Raw genomic sequence first — 9320 nt, 5'->3', positions numbered from 1 at the left:
GAGATTTTTCTTTGGTAGTATGTACTGAGTAATTTAAGAATATCACGTCATGAGCAGAGAGTCCTGGAGCGGATGTCTGATTGGCGCGAATTATTTTATCTGGTCGCTTTGTTGCTATTATATCTATGAGTGTATGGCTGTGTGGCGTGTGATGAGTTGGGTCCAGCGGTGTTAAACTCATATCATTGGAGTGGAACAGTCTCCTTAGTTTTTCTGCAGAGGGAGATTTTAACTGTAAGTCGATGTTTGTGTCGCCCATAATGATTATGTGTTCATACAGTGTCACGAGCGCGGACAGGGCAGACTGAAAGGAGGACATAGCACCGACGTTTGGAGGTTTATAGATTACTCCAATTAGCAGTTTCTGATTTGATGTATTTATTTCGAAAAACAAGAACTCTGCTTCTCCTTCGCCCTTTGCATCCGATGTGCATAGTATAGTAGGTCTCAGATCAGAGCGAACATAGGCACCCACACCACCCCCGCGTCGTGTTTCACGATCTGCCCTTAGGAGAGAGTAACCAGTGATTCGGATAGCGTCGGAAGAAATGTTTGGTTTCAACCAAGTTTCAGAGACGAGGATAATATGGAACAGCGTTTGCAGAACAGGTCACAGAACTCGTCAAAGTGAGCCGTTAGTGACTGAGCGTTTGCGTGGGCCACAAAGAGCCCGCCGCCGGAACCGGTCCGTCCCATTGTGGCCGCCTGTAGGACCGAGCGCGCTCCGTCTACCTGCTGGCCGAAAGATGGTCAAAAGCTGAATTTCGCGGGGGAAGACATATTTACAGGTGTGTCTAAGGTCGTGACTGACTCAAGCGTCTGTGGGCTAAAGGTGAAAGACAAGCTGGAGGTATCGGAGAAGGGAGCGAAAAGAAAGATGGAAAGTGGCAGTAGTGGTTACGAAAAAGATAATAGTAGTAGTAGTGGTAGTGACGAGGATGAAAATAACAGATATAGAAAGGCGATTTTAAGGAGATTCCTGTTAATGGAGAATGTTAATTCCCGTTTGACTGACAATATGAATATACATGAGCACTTATAATAGACAAATAAAGAAGCAATATTTATGTGAAACAATTGATTGATTTTAAATAGAGTACTTATGGTACCTATAGAAATAACGAAGCAATATTTACGTAAAAAAATGAAAAGAAAGAATAAAAATTAACTTATATTAGACAGAGTACAATATGAGACTTTGTGTCTCGCGAGATTTCGCTCAGTCTTTCAGTTCGGACATGTTCGTCACCGTTTTCCTCCCTCCTTTCGTCTTGACTACGATCCTGCCATCCTGGATCCATACATTTTGAAGGCCGAACTGTGTGATAGCAGTGTTCAAAACTTTTAGTCTTTCGCGCGTCAGATCTTCCCTCAGGGTAACCCCACTCTTGGCGAGTTTTCTTTTCTGAGCAAACACTTCAGCTCTTTTCCGGTATGACACAAATTTAATTATTACGGGCCTGGGTTTCATCGCACCTGGTATCCTGCGCCCAACACGGTGGCTTCTGTCAATATCGGCCACGTCGATCTGCACGCCAAGTTTCTCACGCACGAGGCTAATGGCCAGGTCGTCGGTGTTTTCACGATCGTTTTCAGCTACCCCGAACAAGCGCAAGCTGTTCCTTCGCTGATACTGCTCAATTTCATCGGTGGCCGCAGACAGTTTAGCTTCTAGGTCGGCGGCTTTTTCCTCTTGTGCGGCCAGCGACTTTTTAAGAGACTGGATTTCGGTGCTGTTGCGCCCGACAGACTCTTGCAGTTTGTCCATGACCGCGGCCGTCACAGAGTCCGTGATGGATTGCACGATTACGTCTAGCGTGTCTTTACTGTGCAGCGCCGCACTCACCTGGGACCGGACGAGCTCCCCGATGTCGGGAAGCGAGGCCTCACCTGCCGCCGGAGACCGGGCGCTCGCGCTGCCTGCGCCCCTGTAGCCTCGCCTGCTGCCGCTTACTCGTGCTCTTCCCATTTTTCACTCACTTATCACTTATCACTTGTGGTAATCAACGGAGAACAACACACCACGGCAAGTAACACTTGTTTAGTCGGATGCACACGTTGTGGACTGCCGCACTTCTCTGCAACACCTTCAATGAGCGGAAAAACTCGCGAGCCAAAGAAACGTGCGTCACTCAGTGGCCGCCATCTTTTTAAAATGTGTGAACCATTCGTGACACCAAGTACGGCTTAAGCACTCATCACTGTAGGCTTCCTGCATCATTGGTGTGTCTCTTCAAAGGTTTTCTTTAGTTTCCGTCAAAATTTAATGCAGATGCGCTTCTCCTCTAACTCTGCCATCTCGAAACTGCAAACTGTGCGACACAACGGTCTACTCAATTCAGCACTGAACAATTAATAACGGACATACAACAATGAAACTTCCCGCCGTTACTCATTAAACACATGTGTGTGCAGGGATGCTAACCGCATTTCTCTCCAAAACACCATTGGCGCCAAATTATGAATGTTCCGCAATTTTTTCAACGGACCTCGTACATATTTTGTATGGTTCGCGTTACAGATGTAGCTCTAATTTTGTAATTTTTTTTTGTGAGCCAGCATAACTTCCACAGCAACCAGCCACGCATCTTTTTCTCTTTTTCAACATACAGGGTGGTTGTCAGGGGCGCCGACTTAGGGGGGGGGGGTGTGGCAAGGTACTTTGTGCCCCCCCCATAGTTAAAAGTAGTCCCCCCCCCCAATATTCAAACATGCATTTCTCACCGCTCTCTCCCCCTTCCTCATCCTTTACTGGGGAATTTGCTAACACTTGCACATACATTTTTGCATAATAATATGTAATGATTATGTAGGAAAAAAAATACCGATTTTACGAGCTATTGCGTATTCCTTTCTGCTACTCCTCCAACCTCTGCATATGACGAACTGTCGTGACAGGGTTTGCCCCTGAATCTGTACCATTCGCACACTTTTACTGTACGGAGGTATGCGGGGCACGGAAGCTCACCATGAGCTCGCAGCGCTTTGGCTGCTAGGACGAGTTCCACTTCCTCCCACAGCAGCCTGCTGGTAGCTTGTAAAAGAAACTAATGAGTAATAGTGACACCGAATTTGATGACGATCGCTAAAAGGACTAGGTAACGTTAAAGACTCTTCATTCATTTTTGTAATTCTATTGACAATCACTAGGTACAACACCACACAAATCAGCACCGGTTCCAGGGATTTTGCCGCCCTGCGCGAACATGTCAAGTGCCCCCCCCACCCCCACCACTTTTTCGACATAATCAACTTTTGCCACAATATATTTCATACATGACGCCTTATTTTCACATATCACACTCATTCGTCTCTTTGTTGTGAATATGTCCTTAAGATCAAAGCAGCAGTCAGTGATGCGTTTACAGTGCAATACATTTTAAGCCATTTTTGTTGTAGGAAACGTTTCTTTCGTAAATCGGAGCACACTGTTTCTGTACCATAGATAATTTTCAATAAGACCCTTGATTTTATGAATAATGTGTATTTCCGATTTATTATCACATTCCTTCATTTATGCAAGATGGATTTGCCGCCCCCAAAAATCTGCCGCTCTGGGCGATGGCACGGCACGGTTCGCCCCTCCCCCTCCCCCGCCCCCTCCCTAGAGCCGGCCCTGACAATAATCAACACTATTGTTACATGGCTACTTCTTGTTAGTCGCACAGTACTCTTACGCAGGCCGCAGCTAATGTTGGCAGCGAACGTAAATATTCCGGAGCTGGGCATCGCCAGTGGTCAGTTAGTCTTACTGTGACTCGGTTCAGTTGTTAATCTTTCGTCCCTTACTGACCAGTTTAAAATGGACATGTTTATAATTAGGAAGAAATGTGACAATGTGGCAAATGTTAGCGATGGTGAAGCTAGACCCAGTGTTAGTTGTGCTGTGTGTGACAACGAAGTCACAGATAGTGACGGAACTGTTGCGGTGACAAGAAACACTGTTCCCGGAAAAAAACAACGCTGTTATCAGCCCTCTTTGAAACAGCAATTTGCATGGATCGATTACAATATGGTAAAAGATGTTATTTTTTTGCAAAATTTGCAGTAAAATGTTTGAAGGTAATCGTTTTCAGTTTTCTCACAAAATGGAAAAACTTTCATAGAAACTGGTTTTTTGAACTGGAAGAAAGGGGTAGAAAAGTTGAAAGCGCATGAAGCATCGGGCTGCCACAGAGAATCTGTACTGAAATTCAAATCCTTAAAATGGAATGCCAATGTATTTAGCCAGATTTCCAAAGTAAAACTGACACAAATGAAAGGAAACCGATCTTGTTTACTAAAAATCATATCTTCCCTCCGTTATTTAGCAGTGCAGGAGCTTGCAGTACGTGGGCATACTGATGAAACAAATAACTTTGACAATTTATTACGCCTTCAATGTGAAGATAACCAGCTACTTTTAATATGGCTACAGCGCGAAATGGGCATCCCATGATGTGCAAAACGAAATTTTGGCCATTTTAAGTCATGCACTTCTTAGAAAATTATTGGAGGATTTCAAGAGTGCAGAGTATTTTGCAATAATAGCAGACGAAACAACAGACATAGCGACCGAAGAGCAATTTAGTATCTGTATAAGATTTGTTGATGCTTCGCTAGAGATAGAAGAATATTTTTTTGGGCTATACTCAATACAAAGTACCACAGCTAAGGCTCTGCGTGATATTATTATCGACATTTTAAGACGATTTGATTTGCCTACATCTAATTGTAGGAGCCAGTGCTTTGAAGGTTCAGCTAACATGGTCGGATTATATAATGGTGTCCTGGCAAAATTAATGGAAATGGAGATGGGAGCTATGTTTGTGCACTGCCTTACACACTGTTTAAATCTAACACTACAAGACACTGTAAAAGCAGTTCCAAAATGTCGAAATGCGTTGAATGTTATGAAGGAATTAATACATTTTGTGACAGATTCACCTACAAGATTAGATGTTTTTGCTCACCTGAAGGCAGATGCCTCTACAAATTTGAAACCACTCTTTCCTACATGGTGGCCGTAAGATACTTGGCAATGTCTTCAGTTTTGTCCAACTATACAGAACTTTTGGAATTTTTTCTAAATGTTTCAAGAAATGACAGTTCAGACACTGGGGCCAAAGCAAACGGCCTTTTGATTAATATGCAGACATATGATTTCTTTTTCATGTTATCACTTTTGGTAAAAGTGTTTGGCCACATTGATACCGTAAACATAGCACTACAGAGGAAATCTCTACACTTAGAGGAGGCCAATAAGATGATTTCCACTCTTGTAACTTCTATTAAATTTATGAGAAACAATTTTGAATCATTCTGGGATGAAGTAACCTCAAAATGTCAAGATATGGATGTTGATTCCCCAAAACTACCCCGTAGAGGAAAAATCCCTAAGAAATACGATGACTCCATCAATTCATCTGTAGAAACATTCACTGAAGTATGTGACAAATATAAAAGATTGTATTATGAAACAATGGATTCATCCATCAGCTTCTTGGAATCACGGTTCAAAATTCAATCATTCATGTTTGTAAATCAAATTGAACTATTTCTTCTTGGTGATAACAAACATTCATTCGATATTTTATCTTTCTACGAATCAGATATAGACAAAGAACGCTTGCTTCTCCACCGAAGCATGTTTCATGAGATTATCCAACGTAGTTATTCAGCGAATATGAGTTCGTTGGATGACATAGTGAAATACCTAATACAGGAAATTCACCTGTTTCACCTACTGCCAGAACTAGTGAAATTCATACGTGTAGTGCTGACGATTCCGGTAACGTCCTGCACCGCTGAGTGATCGTTTTCTTGTCTGCGGAGGGTGAATACGTATCTTCGTTCTATAATGAGGCAGTATCGTCTTAATGCCATCGCCTTCTCAGCACCCACAGAGATGAATCAATGAAACTCGACCTTGATGCCATATGTGACGAGTTCATATGCACGAATGATCTGAGGAGGAGTACATTTGCCATCAAAAATTAAGGTATGTTCCTTCAACTTTATTTATGTATTTGTTTTGTACCACTACTGACCTATACTCCGACTGAAATGACATTGTGATTGACGTTTCAGCTACTCGAGAGGTAGGGGCTAGTCGCCAGCCAATCGTAGTTTGCATGATTTTCAGCTGTTTGCATTTTTCATTATCCTCACAAACTTTTTTTGATTCTTGAAAGCTGTTATGCTGTGAGAGGAATTTCCCAAGAATATGATGTCATAACTCAAAAGGGAAAGTATGCGTGCATAATACACCTCTCTCCTTCAGCACTCATATTGTTCCATATAATTCTCATTGCTTAGGTAATTTTAAATAGCTTATAATTTAAGAATGTGATGTGGGAATTCCATTTCAGATTGTCTTGTAAGTAAACAAAGCTATTTTGTTTCAGTGACACTTAATTGATTTGGTTTTCCAAAGAAATATTTGGTTTTAATGGATTTTTAATTTTACTGTGTGTGGAATTGTATAGTGGCGGCTTTTTTTTCTTTTTTTAAGTGTTAATCAGTAGCTTATTCCTCATAAACCACACTGAAATCTTATCATTTGTGACTTCAGCATATAGCCTAAGAGCCTTTCTATTTCCACCTTCAAAAAAATGGTTCAAATGGCTCTGAGCACTATGCGACTTAACTTCTGAGGTCATCAGTCGCCTAGAGCTTAGAACTAATTAAATCTAACTAACCTAAGGACATCACACACATCCATGCCCGAAGCAGGACTCGCACCCGCGGCCGTAGCGGTCGCTCGGTTCCAGACTGCAGCGCCTAGAACCGCACGGCCACTCCGGCCGGCATTCCCACCTTCAATCAATACACTGGTATCATCTGCAAATAGGACTGGTTTGGAGTGTCGATCATGTAGATGGAAACGCAAAGTTATCTGTCAAATGTAGTACCTAATAAAATGATGCTTCCTTCCACCCCCCCCCAAAAAAAAATATTTTCCAGTCGGCGCCTCTTGTGGTTGTAATTAATCTTTCGCTACTTCAGGCAGTGTAGAAGAAAACTATTTACCGTGTGGTAACCGCACTTTATAGGAAAGATGTTCAGACAGTGCGCTACCGGATTCGCGTTGTTTGTAGTGTTAGTCTCATGGTTTGACATTAGGTGCTAGTACTGGTGCGGTGACGTAGGGTTGAAACATAAGCATCCGTGTTCCTTACAGTGCAGACAGTCAATATGGGTCTGGATGCGGTGAGCAGGGCTTTACTCATTAAGTTGTTCTATCGAAACAACAGCTCTAGTGCTTCTGCTCTTCTCTAATATAGACAGATTAAATGAATACCGAGAGATCCTCTTTTCGCATTGAGGTTGAAGAATATGATTCGAAATTTCCAATTAACCAATTAACCAACCAACACGTGTGATACTCGTGGTCCGGCATTCAGGCTAAATGTGATTATCACGGGCCTTGCCCGCGGTACGTCGGTCGGGCGAAATGTAATCATCACGGCCCTGGTCCGTGGTACGTCGGTCGCTATTTGTGATGTGCCCCACTGCACATGGTACAGGCCAGGCTCGTGACAGATTCTTATTGTCTCTTTGTATCACACTCAGTTACATGTTATTCTTGGTCACGTTCCTACGTAGAAATAAATGTTCTTAAATATTACGGGCGTATCCAAGCAAAATATTTTATTAACGTAAATACTGTGATGAGGGCAGTGAGCGTTATGTTGAAACTTTTGCTGCTGACACTAACAGTAGTGAATCATACATCTTGTCGGCAAAAATGTAGACAGTTTGTTGTTGAGGGTGATACCGCTAACTGCCAGACCTCTGGATTTGATAAGAAATACGAAATAGTCGAAAAATCTGGAGCTATGACTCCTGACATAAAAGAGCACCATTACGTCAGGTGGGAGTAAATAAAAGAGAATTTGATACATTTAATATAATATTTGATAACATGTTCCGGTGGAATATCGTAACCGACGCTAACCGTTACGCAGAACAAGTACGAACCAATCCAAACAAAATATTAAGAATCGACAACAGTAGGTTTCCTTTGGGATGTAATGAAATTAAAGGATTTTTTCTTTGTCCATAATAATGGCGCAGTTCAAAAAACAAAGAACTTTAAATGGCTCGGAGCACTATGGGACTCAACATCTTAGGTCATAAGTCCCCTAGAACTTAGAACTACTTAAACCTAACTAACCTAAGGACATCACACACACCCATGCCCGAGGCAGGATTCGATCCTGCGGCCGTAGCAGTCTCGCGGTTCCGGACTGCAGCGCCAGAACCGCTAGACCACCGCGGCCGGCAAAACAAAGAACTGAAGTGAACTTTTTGAAGAGGGCTACTTAGAAAAACAATGCCACTAAGGAGATATTTACAGATTACAAGATGTTTGCACTTTGCAAATAATTATGTGGTTGCAAATACAGACAAATTGAGAAAAATAAGTTCTGTGAGCAGGTATTTGTGGGAAAAATGTAATTAAGTGTTTACAATGAAAAAGGACATTGCTATCGATGAATCGCTCGTGAAATTTAACGTACATTTATCTTACAAACAATTCAATAAATCAAAAAGTGCATGGTTTGGTATCAAATTGTGTAAATTATTTGAGTCAGATTCAGGTTATTGCTATGACTTTAAAATGTATGCAGGCCGTGATAAGATTAATTGTAATGATAGGGTATCCTAAAGTATTGTCAGAGAGCTGTAACAGTAGGTGTTACACAGAGGACACACTTTACACCTGGATAATTATTTATGACACTACCGCACAGTAAGTGTGAATAGAAGGAATATGTAATAAAAATTAAAGAGGGGAGAATACATGACTGGGAAGTGTAATCGAATACTAGAGTAAAAAAGAAAGGTAAGCGAGATGTTCCTATTATGACGACAAAACACGAAACAGTAGAAATGGTTACACGAGGATCCGGTCCTACTTCTAAAACGAGTTGTGTCATCGAGTGCTACAAGGGAATAATTCGAACTGGTCGGCAAGACCAAATACTAACTTACTTCCCAAATGCATGAAAGGATATCGAAAACATTTCTTTTGAAATCGTACACTTTTTTCAACAAAATAAATAATGGGAAAAAACAAAGCTAAGTTGATTCTAGAATTGAAATAGCCGAATCATTACAGAAGAATGTACAGTAATCAAGTTATAACGGACGAGGACGAATATAATACTCAAATTTCTCAGAGAGACAGCACACAAAAGACTTGAGCACATTTACCCAACAGCATCAAAATCCATGGAAACTTTGTAAGCCTTACGCGGAAACTAAAACAACATAGTGAAACAATGTGGGACTGAAACTGCGCGGTCAAACGGCGCTGCTTCCCGAGCGGCATG

Source organism: Schistocerca cancellata, chromosome 4, assembly GCF_023864275.1.
Source record: "Schistocerca cancellata isolate TAMUIC-IGC-003103 chromosome 4, iqSchCanc2.1, whole genome shotgun sequence".
Taxonomy (NCBI): domain Eukaryota; kingdom Metazoa; phylum Arthropoda; class Insecta; order Orthoptera; family Acrididae; genus Schistocerca; species Schistocerca cancellata.
The sequence above is the reverse complement of the archived record's forward strand: the minus strand, read 5'-3'. Positions refer to the sequence as shown.